The sequence below is a fragment of the Chrysemys picta genome, chromosome 1, assembly GCF_011386835.1.
Source record: "Chrysemys picta bellii isolate R12L10 chromosome 1, ASM1138683v2, whole genome shotgun sequence".
NCBI classification, from domain to species: Eukaryota; Metazoa; Chordata; order Testudines; family Emydidae; genus Chrysemys; species Chrysemys picta.
In genome coordinates, this window is record NC_088791.1 from 159,718,439 (window position 1) to 159,732,862 (window position 14,424).

Here is a 14,424-nt window from a genome sequence, read left to right on the forward strand (position 1 = left end):
GTGTTAAGTTTGATTGGTTTATTTGCAACAAATTGTTAATGCACCTTCAAATAAAGGCTTTTAAAAAAAAATTACAAAGTAACGTAAGCTATGTGAATGCGGGGAACATACAATAATGCCACAGCTCTTCTGAAGGCTTCCATATTGGTTTGACTTGCTGTCTAGTTTGGAAACATACTGAGATTTACAAGAACACGTTTCTGTTGGGAAGACCTCAGAAATGGCAAAGGAAACTAACTTTTAGCCTAACACTTCCAACCAGAGCCCAGACTGAACCTCATAGCAAATTGCGAAAGGTTCCTGTAAAACAAAGATTTAAGAGCTCTGCTTTTCCTAAGCCTGTTTTGGGGTGCCATATGTTTTTTGTGTTACAGGTCAATATATTGTGTTGTGGAAAATAAATTATTTATTTATTTGTAAATAATAGCGCTGGAATCCAGAATTTCAGTGACTTTATTTTTAACTATTTGTTTTTAAAGCACCTACCTATTTGGTTCCTGGATCAGACATGGCCTTATAAACAGGAAACCTATATCTATCTGTTTATGTTCCCCAGCCTGGGTCTCTTCTGAGTAATTGTAAAGTACTCTTGTGAGTTTTTGATTGCTGATACTATGAACCATGAGTGAGTTGTCCTTGGCATCCCCAGACAGAGAACCACAGGACATGGATAATGTTCAAAAAAGCTTGAGAGCAGTTAGATGTGCTGTAAAGCTCCCTCCACTTCATTGATGGTTTATAATAGATTTATATTTAGCATTTAAAACAACTTTATTGACAGAACGTTTCTGCATGCATTTGTAATACAGCACATTATAAACTGAGTGGAATATTGAGGGATGTTTCAATCAGTCTGACTCATGTACAGGAGATTAATTCTCTTATAATCCATGGTATGGACTACCTGAAACTGTTACCCTTAAAAATCATATCCTTATAATGATTTAGGGTTATTTTTATTTTAATTTTTAGTTTAATACTTTTCATGTCTAGAGCATCTTTTCATCCAGCTATCTCCAAGATCTTTATTATCATTAGGTGATTTTCTATCACTGCTCTGAGTGAGGGATACATAATAATGTAGCTCTTATACAGCACAAAGGATCATTTCACCTACCACAGAAGAATATTCGGTTGGAATGAAGTAGTTGATTAGTAGACACTTGACTAGAACATGCATAGACTATGAAGTGAAAAGTACTGTACACAGTGAAACTGTAGGGGGAATTTACATAGACAAAATGTGGTTAGCCAAACTGGAATCTGGCTGAGATGTCAGAGTTAACAGCCTACTCTTATGAAAAGTATTATGGGAACTTTAATAAACTCAAGTAGTTGAGCTCTCATGTTCAAAAGACAGCATCTTCAAGTGCACAGTGTCTCCCTCTAGCAACATGCTGGGATAGTGGTTCAGTACTGACTCAAGGGGAGTGTATTCCCACCTGCTGAATTGCCGACACCAGTTCCTGCAGATCTTAGGTATTCTCTGAAGGTTTTCCATCAACTACTAACCAAGTTTGGCTTGGGAGATCTGAGAGGGTCCTAACATCTGGTGCAACATCTGCAGAATAAAGCCCTTAGGACACCCCCAGGCTGTTTACTCATCCTCACTGGTCATTACTCCATAGGAAATACCCAGTGCCTCAATCTGCTTAATTCTATAGTAGATTGAGTAAATAATACAGTCATCTAAAACTTCTGGTGGCTGTTTCTTTCATGGGCTGTCCCTCTTATATCCTGCCAACTTCATCAGAGTCACAATGCAGGTTTGTTTCTTTCCCAAATCCTCCTCTGTACCGTGGCATATTTACAGTTGTATGCCTCTCCTAGTATTCCTACCTGCTGGTGCTTACTTGCTAGTTTTTTGTTTGAGCTATGTTGGTATTGTGTGTTTATTCTGCAGAATTCTGATAATATGTATTAGGGAGAACTCCATGGTATTTAATCAAAAAAATTCAGCAATGGCAAAAATAATATTAGTTGATGTAGCTATTTTCGTACATAAAACATGAGCATGGACTTCACTTAATTTGAGTATTATCAATGGTTGTTATGTCTCTTTTTCTTAGCTTATGTAAACCACAAAAGAGAGAGAGAGAGAGACCCAATCAAAGAGAAGTGCCTCAAGGTGGGAAAAAGACACTTTACTTAACATACTTACTTCCCGTGAGCCCACTCTTCTGATTTGGAGACTGTAGATGTGCAATTTTGGACACTCAGTTCTCTCACTTATGTGTTCAAGTCTGAAATGTTGAATCTCTGTGTGTGTAACTCACTTTACTTAAGAGATACATATTTTCAATTCTCTCGGCTCAGCAGAGCGAACGTGGCGATGGGAGAATGATCTGGATGCTATTCTGCTTCATGCAACACCAACACAATTATGAGCTTAAATCTGATTGCAGTCTTTTTTTATTGGTGATGGTGTAATTGACTGCAAGAGGTCAGCTCTTTTCAGATCACTTTGCATAGCTCTAAATGACTATACAAGATACAAAGCAATAGATAATCAGGCTCATTCACTTTTTTAAATTTTCTGAGGTTTTTGAGTGAGGTTTGTCACTCTTCCCCTGCATTCACACAACTGTTTGCATTTAATTTCCCTAGAATAGGGGAGGGATGATAAATTGTGACATACTTAAATTCATCCTTAATACAGGAATCTTTATTTGAGGCATCTTTAACAAAAACACCTTAGTGAAGTTGTACATATCTGTGCTGACCAATGTTTGAAACTGTTCCAGAATTAAAAACACTGGTGTGAGGTGAGGGAGGGGGGGAGAGAAAGAACAACCAAAAGAAAAATTTTTATCATGTGTACAAATCTTCAGCCATAAGTTTTAGATGTGTGTTTTACTGATTTTTTTTTTCAAGCTTGAGTTGATTTCCTTCCTCAGTGAGGACTAGAAAACAGGCTTGAACCTTCAAGTTTCAGATATTTGGGAGTTATTCAGAGTTTATGTGTATTCCCCTCCCACCTGAATCATATAACTCAATAATGGCTAATCTGCTTTGCTCAGACTTGTCAAATAAGAAACAGAGTTCAGACATGCACCTGTAATGTTAACCCGCTTTGGGGAGTTCAGAAACTCTAGACCAGGGGTAGGCAATCTATGGCACACGTGCCGAAGGCGGCATGCAAGCTGATTTTCAGTGACACTCTCACTGCCCAGGTCCTGGCCAGAGGTCCAGGGGGCTCTGCATTTTAATTTAATTTTAAATGAAGTTTCTTAAACATTTTAAAAACCTTATTTACTTTACATACAACAATAGTTTAGTTATATATTATAGACTTAGAGAAAGAGACCTTCTAAAAACGTTAAAATGTATTACCGGCATGCGAAACCTTAAATTAGAGTGAATAAATGAAGACTCGGCACACCACTTCTGAAAGGTTGCCGACACCTGCTCTAGACAAAAGGCCTCAAACCCAGCACCTGAAGGGTAAGCGATTGATGTTGAAATAACTTATTTTTTCTTGACATTTCATTAAGCAAAACATGACATGCAAAAGAAAGCACAAGATATACACATATCCCCATTCACACGCACTCATCTATTTCTGTACAATATCTTTGCTCTGTCTATCTACATTATCTTACTAATGCATCCCTTTGTGGTGGCATCTATGCACTAACAACGTTAGGGCAGAGCACCAATCTCTTTGAAGGACTCTAGCCTCCTTCCCTGGCCATGCACTTTGTCATTAGTCTACTTTAAATTGTTTGTTTTAAAAAATATGTTTAATTACACTGCTCTACAGCCAAAATGCTTCTGAAATAAATGTAGCCAAACTTTACTAAGTCTGGGTCACTGAGAACGAAAATGATGCTTAAAATTGTTGACTGGCTCTAGTTTTCAAGATATGCTATTGGGTCAGTATATATGACCGTTGACTTGGGAATGGCGGAGCATAAGTGAGTTATAAAGGGAAGGGATCTCAATTTAAACCAGAAATGACTAAAATACATCTTTGACTGGATCTATGAATAAATCTATGACTGGGTTTGGACAGTACTTGCTTTTTAGGCAAAACAATGAATGATGCAATCTGAAGCTGGTATTGCGTCATACATGATATGAATTACATCATGTTATTCCTAGAAGTCATGGATGATGCAATCATAACGAAGCTTACATCAATCTGCTGAACAAATTGCCCTATATCAGCTCTAGAAATCATACAGTGTCGTGCTCTTTTATTTGTCAGTGTTTGGTTTTGCAAAGGGACACATTTCTGTTTAGCCAAAGTGAGCAGAGATGCCTCGTACTTGTGTGAACAGTGCGGATAACTTCTGCATTGCACGCAGAGTTTGATGGTCATGCAGTCCATATGAATGAAACCTATGACAACATGAAACAACTTTTGAGGTGCATAAACTATGACCAACATCAGTGGCAGCTTTGTGGCGATTTGAAGGTTGTTGCTCTCTTGCTTGGTCTGCAGACTGGATACACAAAGTACTGCTGTTTTCTCTGTGAATGGGATAGTCGTGCAAGAGATTCCCACTACATCAAGAGAAATTGGCCACTCCGACAGTCATTGGAGACTGGGAGGAAAAGTGTTCAGCATCCACCACTTGTTGAATCAAGGAAGATTTTGTTACCACCCTTACACATCAAGCTGGGTCTGATGAAGAACTTTGTCAAAGCCATTGACAAAACACAAGCAGCTTTCAAGTACCTCCATGGAAAATTTCCAAGGTTAAGTGAAGCTAAGAGAAAGGAAGGTGTCTTTGTTGGTCCTCAGATTCGTGAACTTCTTCGAGATGATGCATTTGACCATGCACTGCATGACAAGGAAAAGACTGCATGTTAGTGGCAATAAATTTTCTTGGAAACAACAAGGCAGACAACTACAGGTTGTTGGTGGAAAACCTCCTCGAGGCATACAAAAGCCTTGGTTGCAACATGTCACTAAAGATACATTTTTTGCACTCTCATCTAGATTTTTTTCCACCGAACTGCGGAGCAGTGAGCGATGAGCACGGCGAGCGATTTCACCAGGAAATTGCAACAATGGAGAAATGCTATCAAGGCAAATGGAGCCCATCAATGCTCGCAGACTATTGCTGGACAGTGACAAGAGATGCTCCATTTAATGAATACAAGAGACAAGCCAAGAAGCGCCGAGTAGACACTGAATAGGACTAAACTATGTACATAATAGTTTTTTGCCTTTTGTTTCATAATACATTTTATTTATATAACCCTTTTGCTGATTTTTAAAGTGTTACATAAACAGGACAGGTGAAATATTATCATGCAAAGCAACCGTAAACACATGAAAAGACCTAGGTTTACAATTTGTGATTAAAACTCTACTATCTACACAATATACATAGACATACAATGTAAAAACTTAAATATCTTAGAAACAGTAGCCAATCAGTTGTTTTAATTGTCATATTTGAATTCAGCACATCAAATTACATAATAAATAGCACATTTTATCTCTGAAGTAGACGACTTCTCAAAAATTGTAGACCAGTGTTATTTATATTAGTTTCGGTTTTGGAAAGTTTCTGAATAGTTTCTTCAGCAAAGTGCTGCTGGGACCATCCTTTAGGGCTGTTACTACAGGAGAAGGCTTTGCCAAGATATGAATCTTGTGTATTGCTCTGTTCTGTAGCCATCCTGATTTCTGGTGGAAGGTAGTTCCACAGTTCCAGGTTCTCTACTAAGAAAAAGCTCCTGTGAGCTTCGCTTGGGACTCTGCCAGCTCCTGGGTCCTATTGCTGTGGTATCCTGGAATGAATAGAGAATGGGGCAGTCTCTGAAATAGCCAGCACCCAACCCTTTATGTTGAGACTCTACACACTCATGCAGGTCCCAGTACAGGACTGGGGCCTATATTAGGTGAGACAAACAAATATAAAGACCAGCTGCTGGAGACACTCATGGGAGGGAAAGTGCATGCAGGCTACTGATGGTGGGAAGAAGGACTCCTGAGAGAGGAAGCATTCATTAAGATGGCTGCTTTGATACACAATTGGCAACTGCGTTCTCCTTCCCAATCACCCCAATTTGTGGGGCTCAAGCATTGGTCAGAGATTTGGTTTGCTTCAAACTGTGGGTGACTTCATTATAAATGCTGGCTTTTTGCTGCTATTTTGAATGGATGGGCAGGATGGAAAGGAAAAGAAGAAACTCCTTCAGCCATAATCTCATATAAGAATGTCTATGATTGGATGTTGCGGTCAATAATTTCTTGCTAGTTTTCTATTAGTGTAACTGGGTACACTGCAATAGAAAAGCAGTAGACTGCATAGCAGACATAGCACACCTGAAGGATCTGAAAACAGGAACGTAGTTGATCTTTTATAAATCAAAATGTTTACCTATAAAGTGGTGCTCTAGAGTGGCACTTAAATATCACAGGCCAAATTCATCCCTGGTGCCTCCGTTGACTTCAGGGCAGATAGTCCAGAGATGTATCTGGCTTCTCTGTATACAAGGCTACCTGAAGGAAAGGAATGTTTTATGTTTAACCATTGACAAGGTTTGTGACTTAGTTTTAAAGTATTTTTATATGTTGTCCCCTCTGACATACACTTTTAATTATTCTTAATAAATTAAAATTGGAGCAAGTATTTTGGAGTGCTAGGAACTAAAATATAAGTTATAGTCCTGATCTGTGCCAACCTTTGCAGGACTTGACAGCCTAGAATTGGAAGTGGCTGATGGAGCCCTCCAATGTAAAATAAAGAGTTAGGGATTTAATTAAAAAATGCCTATAATTTTATATCTTTAATGTATTACATAAATTATTCACCACATTTTGTTCGGCGTAGTATATATTTTTATATATCTTTTCCACAGAGGCACCATGCTCTTTTTCTCCACTAGTATCAGAAGATAGGTATAGATGTTTTTTATTATCCTGAGATAAGCATAAATGGCTTTATGTTCCACTTATATATTTTTATATTCCACTTAGTCCTGAAGTAGCTCCTAGTACCTCCATTCAACAACCAATATAATCATTAGCACACTCGAGAGCCGAACAATCAGTTTTTGTTCTTTGAGGTCTCTGCCAGTACCATGTATTTTTCTCTCTGGTGATGTATTTATGTTGTAGTGCGTGTGAAAGATTCCAGATTTGAAAACCATGGACTTTTAAGTCCTCTAATCCAGAGGGAAAAAATCAGCATTAACAGCTGCAGTGTTAGCTTTCCTACACTGTCCTGCTAATCTATCTCACTGCTGACCTGGAGAGACCACCCCTAAGTGTGATTCCATCTCCATGATCCAGTTGATCCTCGGCCTCTCTGCTGAGATGGTCCACAAGTGTGCCAGTTAGTGGGGCTGGCTCTAGTAAAGTAAATCCTTGTTCTAGAAACAAGGAACTTGAATGACAGGAGTGACTGATTTCACAGCACCCTCTGAAAAATCCTTCAAGTGGTAACTGTCAATTCAAGGCAGATTTGAATTTGTAACAAGCTCCATATCCCATTATCAGTTCTATTTTGTAAAGTAATAAAATGAGGATAGGGTCGGATAGTGTAAGGGTCATAACATTTCTGGGCCATAAACGTTTTCAACCACTCATAAGTCAGCAATGCAAAAAGGACTTTAAAGCTGCCTTAAGACAGCAGCTGAGAATTCCCCTGTTGAAGGAGAATCCTTAACGGACATAGGTCTGCCATAACCTCTATTCCCCAGTCACTGGAATTTGAGGTACTCCAAAAAGGAGCAGAGGGGCTTCCTGGGATGTGTTATCCATTGGCACAAGTTAAAGCAGCCCTAAGACTTTGGTTTGTCTCCCAAGTGTTGGGGTTGGGTGGAAAGATGTTGTAAAGTCACCTCTGCCCCCAGACCCACCCAGGGGAGTGACAAGCATTGATCTGGTATACTTGGGGTTCTAGCCCTCTCTTCTGGTCTCCCGCCTCCTTCCCCCAATGGCTCAGCTCCAGGATATGTGCTCTCTGTAATCTCTTTACTTGTTCCTTACAGAACTGCGCTGAGCATCTCAGTTTGCCTGGGCTAAAGTCACTGCAGCATTTGACTTCCTCCCTTTCCCAGCTCCTGGCATGTTTTGGCAGCAGAGTGACTGAAGGATGAGTACAGTCTAATTAACTCAATTGGAACTGCTGCTCAATAGAGCTGCCACTACTTTTACCTTGTGCACCTTTTGTGTGGAGGTAAGCTATGCCCGCAAGTGTAACATGCCTTCAGAAATGCTGAAGCTAATAACATCCACCTCTGGTATCATTCCCACTAAATTATGCTGTCATTCTAGTATATTCATACTGATATCATTCTGCTACAATGTAAGGAGATCCATTTATTATGAACAGATCCTTCTCCCATACACACCAATTATTTTCACATAGGATGGATTGGAAGCAGGTCCCATTATTATACCCCAGTCAAGTGTATAAACAAAATCTTTCACTTTCTTATTACCTATTTTCCTTCCATCTATAATTCTTTGCATGTTTATCAGAGTTGTGTGTGTTTTAATCCATCAGCAGCTATACATTTTTCAAGCCCAAATGCCCTAAAACTGTGGATATTTTTCATGAGGTTTCCAAATGCCCTTCCTGTTTTCTTCTGCTGGCAGCCAGAGAGAATAAGCCATCATTAAGGGCAGCAAACACCAATTATATTGCTAATTAGCAGATATGCTTGTCTCTCTAGAAGCCTGCAATTGTTTCCGCAGCCATTACTGGGAAGGAAGTGCAGTGGTTATTCCCAGGCACATCTTTTTATTCTATTGCTATAGTAGCTGCAGTCTGTCTGTCTCCCTTGGTATTCAGTTTCTATCCGTTCAGATACAGCAGATTAATTTTATAGGATCAATGCTGTCTCCATGAGTGAAAGGTCTAGCTCTTTCTAAATGTGCTGTCCTGCACCGCTTCATTTTTCATTCCATTGGTGGTACCAGCTTCAGCTACTTTCTGCCCACAGTCAATGCCGCCTTTGTCAGCAAACCCGAGTCACTTACTGAAATCCACTTGGCACTTCATGCAGTCATGTGAGTTTCGCTACATGGAATTTTGCAAACAATGTCAGATCCTGTGGTCTGCATGCTCAGTAACAAAAGGCTCTGCAGGTGTTGTCCCATGGAAGCCCCATGAGTCTCTGCAATTGTGTAGGCTAATTAAGGCCCTGTTGATAGTTGGTGTAGGACCATATTGGTTTAAATGTTGCAAAGAAGGCCATTGCTGCTAGCAGGGTTCCAGTCCAAAAGGTTTTTTATCTGAGAATGGTGTTAGTCTGTTACATGAATGTATAATAAGCTTCTATTTCACTGAATAGTCCAGAAAGTGTCCTGACCGCTTTTTGATTCAAAACAGCCCATTCCAAACACTTTTGGAATGGGCTGTTCAGAGAAAAATGAATGGATGCCAACCAAGGTTATTATTTCCAAGTGTATCCCATTTACAGTATGCATATGGTTCCCATCCTCGGCCCCGCTTTGCCCAGTATATGACAGGGACGTGCTGGGCGTGCCTTGGCGAAGTGATTCAGGATGCTGGAGACTTGAGCTAATCCTCTCTATGCCAGGTAAAAGGTCCTGAGTAGTGTAAAAGGGCCCTAAAAGCCCAGCATTAGGGCAGGTGTGGATTTCCCCTGTACAGCACTGCAGGGATTAGCCACAGGCTGCCTTCTAAGGCCTGGTCTACACTGGGCTGGGGTGGAGGATTGATCTAAGTTACACAACTTCAGCTATGTGAATAACGTAGCTGAAGTTGACGTACTTAGAACTACTTATCATAGTGTCTTCACTGAGGTAGGTCGACTGCTGACACTCCTAGGGGATAGGTCCAGGGGTGGAGCTGTAGTCCATAGCTCGATTCTGGGCAGTGTTTTGGCCCATAGGGTAGCCCCTAGAGGCTGTTGTAACATAGACAGGGGACCGGGTCTGACTAAATTATGCCAAGGGTCTCTCTAGCCACCAGAGCACCCCAGGATCGGAAAGGCACAAAAGTTACTTAAAGCCACCATAGCGCCCCTTCTCCTGTGCTGCATTTCTTATAGAGGCCCAGCACAGATGCTTATCCCTTACCTTGAGTCTCAGTGCTGAGTGTGCCTTGATGAAGTCATTCAGGATGCTGAAGAATTGGGCTAATGCCCTTTTTCCAGCTGCTGAGTGACACAAAAGGATGTCCCCACTTGAGTTCAGTGTACACAAGGCCTTAAATGTGGCTGGTCTTAGCTCATTAGCAATTCTCATCCACCTTTGCTTATGTGCCTTTAAACACTGAGCTATTAACCTGTCAGTGAGGTCGGTGCTGCTGCAGTTTCCCATCTCGTATATGTATATAAAACACTTTTATTCAATATATTTACCACACTCATATGGTTTGCTAACACTGTTCTGAGAATTATTTCCAGTCCACATTCATCAAGAAAACTGTACGAGGGCTCTGCTAGCAACAACCTGATTTATAAATGGCTCGAGCTAGAGCAGTTACTCTCCCAGTGTGGGCAGAGCTTATATAATACGTGGGTGAAAGATGCCCCTGTTGTGACCTCGGGAGGCATTATTGGATGTTCCAAGCTGCTCCCTTTCTGCAGAGAAAAGTCCTCATTCCGGACAATGCCTAGAATGTATGTGAACTGAACTGAGTTGAGTTCTCCACTGAACATGTCTAGAAAATCCACCTGACATCTTAATGCAAGCAGTGGGTTAAACTCTGGGCTGACCAGTTATCAGTTAGGTGAAAAACTTTGGAGGCTTCCACAGCCTGATATTTGCTGCTGAGCACTTCCCTGAATGACAGGTCCTTTCTTGACATGAGCCAAGGGGATTATTTTTTGTCCTAAACGAGGCTTTATTTGCCAAAGTACTGATGGGGAATGTGGAGATCAGTAATCGGTGTTATGACTCTCCATGACTAGTCTCAGGAACAGATGAATATGCTCAAGAAGAGAAACAAAGGACCAAAGTGTTTGAAAAAAGAGAGTGCTAACCACTGAGAGAATTCTCTTCCCTTCCCCTCTTGCATTACCCCCATTTTTAGGTCATCATTTTTCATTTTTTCATCCTTGTATAACGCGTTTGAGATGAGCCAAAATTGGAATCTTGACTTTGAACCCTTTGAGTTTTGGAGTGGGTTTGGATTCAAATTCCCAGATCCTAGCCTGGCACTCTGGTTTGGTCCTGGGTTGGCTGCAACTCTGAAAGGAGCCTTTCTTCACTTCTGACCCAAGTGGGGGAAGTCTTGTGAACACAACTCATGAGATCTCATTGCCATCAAAACAGAGCCAGAACAGTACTCAAGGTTTAACCTTGAACCTGAAACCAGAATGCTTGTTTGACCTTGATCAACATCTGTTCCTGACCACTGCCTCCCTATCCCAACTCAGGTTCTCTTACGTGTATTTCCATTTCACTAGTAATGGAAAATGTTTTGAAAATGGCTACTCTTATAAAAGTTCCATCTATTCTGTTTTAACTTTACAGACAACACTCCAAGGAATAACTATTTTTACTTAGCTATTTATTTTAATTTAATAAGTCCCTAGAGCCTCCAGGGACTGGTCTTCAAGCCAACCCAATCCTCCCAGCTTTCCTGTTTATGGTTACAAGAGAATTCCCTCAGATGCATCTACTATAGCTCCACTACACAGCACAGGTTCAACACAAGAGAGTGGGGTGGGCGTTTCAGTGTGGAGAAAATCAGGCTTTTGTATGGCTCAGCCCCTTTGGGAATCAGACCACTTTTATGTGGGAGCCTAACTGTAAGCACCCAGATTTAAAAACAGTTACTCTACTGTAACCCACCCCCACCAACCTGACACTTAACACTTGACTACAGCTGGTCAGGAATTTTTTGACAGAATGTTTTTTCATTGGAAAATGGCAATGTGTTGAGAGCCAAACTTTTTCCTCTGCCTGATTCTTGTTCTCTGGCAAACCCTACAATGGATTTGAAGAGAGACTCCAAGGACTCTGTAATCCTCCTGGGAAAATCTCCCCCCCTCCGAATAGCTGGCTCTTTCTTGTTTAGGCTTCAAATGTGGCTCCCCTGAATCCTATCTCAGATTACCTTGATGGTTGAAATCCTCAACTGATATAAATATGCCACTTTCACCTAAAATTTCATTCAAAAAATCATTTTTCTTTCAATCCAAAAATTAAATAAAAATAACAGTTTGGCATTTATAACTATTTGTGTCAAGTCTATATTTCGAAAAGCTTTTTAACCACTGAATTTTTCAGGATGACAGATCTGTCATTTCTCGTCTAAATGAAAAACAATTATGTAGCTCAGTGATTATAAAAAGGGGGACAATTTAATAATGCAAATCTCCGTGCTCACTGATTTGTATCCTTGCTGCCTCTTCTTTGTCCTTGAATCTTTTGACATGTCTGACTGTCATTTAATTAGCGGCCCTCTTCCTTTCCTTTCCCCACTTGTAAGTTGTAAATATATATATATGTATATAGGTCCATAGTAGTAAATTTACCTGTTAATTTTTACAGATGTGAGGCAGCTGAGTAAAAGGACAAGCAAGTTAATCTACGTGCAAGAACAATTAAAAGTGCATAAAGTGAGTTTGAAAACATTTATATCATGCGGCGTAACCTACAGAATTGCAATCCTTCTGGCTCTGCATTATTTATTACTTCCTGTTCCTACAGTGCAAACTGTGGTGTTTATTACTTTTCAGGACATGATTTATATGGATGACTGATGAACCACAGTATATGCAGAATGCCAACTTCTCAATTTATTGGATTGCAAAATAAAAGACTTAACTAGAGAAGGGCCAAGCAGGTTCAGAGAAGATAGGCCTTAACTTGGAAATAGGGGAGAGCATCCCCTGCTATACCATTCAGACCACAAGAAGCCTGGGACTCAGCATTAAAGCAATGAAGCATCAGCTTGTTTTGAACCAGAGCAGCTTGCCTGGACATCTGCATAGCTAACTAAGCTATCATAGTTCTGTCCCACCAGATGGTCTCAAATTTGGTTGTTTCAAAATCTTGGGGTAATATGACCTCCTCAGTTTACACAGGTGAAGAGCCCTAATCCCACGGAGCGGTGTGTTATCATGTTATCTTATCCCCTACCACTGTTAAGGCTACTTCTCTTTCCCTCCATGACCTCCATGCAAGCTCTGCTGTATGTGATTAAGAATGAGGTGTTATTAGCCAGATATGGAGAGAAGTCAGGGGGCCATCTACATTATAAGGCTCAAGACAGAGTAGGCTGCAGTTTCTGACATAAATTCCTACTGGTTTGATCAACAGCCACTCCCTTCTCTTTGACAGGCTGCCGTCAGCCATCCTTATTGAGCAGCAACATTGCAGGCCATGCTGTTGTTGCTGCAGGTGTCCTACTGAGCAGTACAGAAAGACTGCGTGTATTCTCATAGACCTTGTCCCAATGTGAGTTTTAGTGACCTTAACTACTGTGAAGTCCCACCAGACCCACCACTCTGCAGGCAAGATGTGGTGGACCATTGGGAATGCTGAATAAAGCAGTACAGATAATGAATTTTGTGCTTCACTGGCAATTCTGGAAAAAAATGTTTCTGGTCAAACTGAAAATGAAACTTTTTGGAAATTTTGGTGAATTGAAAAGTTGGAAAAACATTGGGGTTGAACAAAATGTTTACATTGACCCAAAATGAAATATTTTGGTTTGATTTAGAGCATTTTTGATTGTTGTTTAATAAAGCTAAAGAAAATTTTGAAATGAAAACTTGCTTTGAACTGAAAAATCAAAATGTTTTGTTTTTTGGAATTTTTTAAACTTTTTTTCCAACTGAAACAATTTGGTGAAACTGACACAAATTAACAAAATGTTTGTGTTAACAAATCTGTATTTTTCACTGCAAAAGAGTGTAGTATGGAACATTTCTCCCACCTCTACTGCTGAAGATGCACAGTATGACAAGTTGAAAAATAGAATGTAAAACTTACAAAAACTTTTTTTCCCATTAAAATTTGAAATTGATTAAATGTTTCATCCAAATATGGATTCTGAAACTTTTTAAAACTGGTTCTATCATTGGCTGAAAAATTAAATTTGCTTTTAGCAAAAATTGCATCGCACTTTTCCATTAAAATTTCAAATGTCAATGAAATATTTTGTCAACATTTGGAATTTTAACAGTTTTGATCTGCTCTATTGCACCGCTTTTCATATAAGCTTTCCCTCCTGTATGCGTTTTCCATGGACAATGATAATATACATTTTCAATCAAGAAGAACACAAAGGGGATCTTTCCAAGTCATTACACAAACTGACCCATTAAAGTGTAAACCATTGTTCAGTGTCAATTACATATCCCCCTCTGTCCTTGACTGGCAGAGGATACAAGTCTGTTACAGCTCCAGCGTGGAAGGCTTGGCTTCTTAGCTCAAGCTGTAGCAGCTTTTTAGCTCTGAACGTTTCTGGTGCAGTCGGTGGTATGTTGGCCAAGATGGCATCCATCACCTAAGCACTACGTGTGACTATT

The 14,424-nt window shown here is 40.1% G+C and overlaps 1 long non-coding RNA gene across 1 annotated transcript in view; it reads left to right on the forward strand.

The window, feature by feature from the left end:
* LOC135976756 (uncharacterized) overlaps positions 1-13,852 on the forward strand; it is an 88,931-nt gene extending 75,079 nt beyond the window's left edge. Inside the window, exons 2-3 of the long non-coding RNA XR_010594052.1 lie at positions 7,957-8,144; positions 12,440-13,852. This is a non-coding gene — a long non-coding RNA (uncharacterized LOC135976756). The remainder of the gene's footprint in view (positions 1-7,956; positions 8,145-12,439) is intronic.
* The last annotated feature ends 572 nt before the right edge of the window (positions 13,853-14,424 follow it).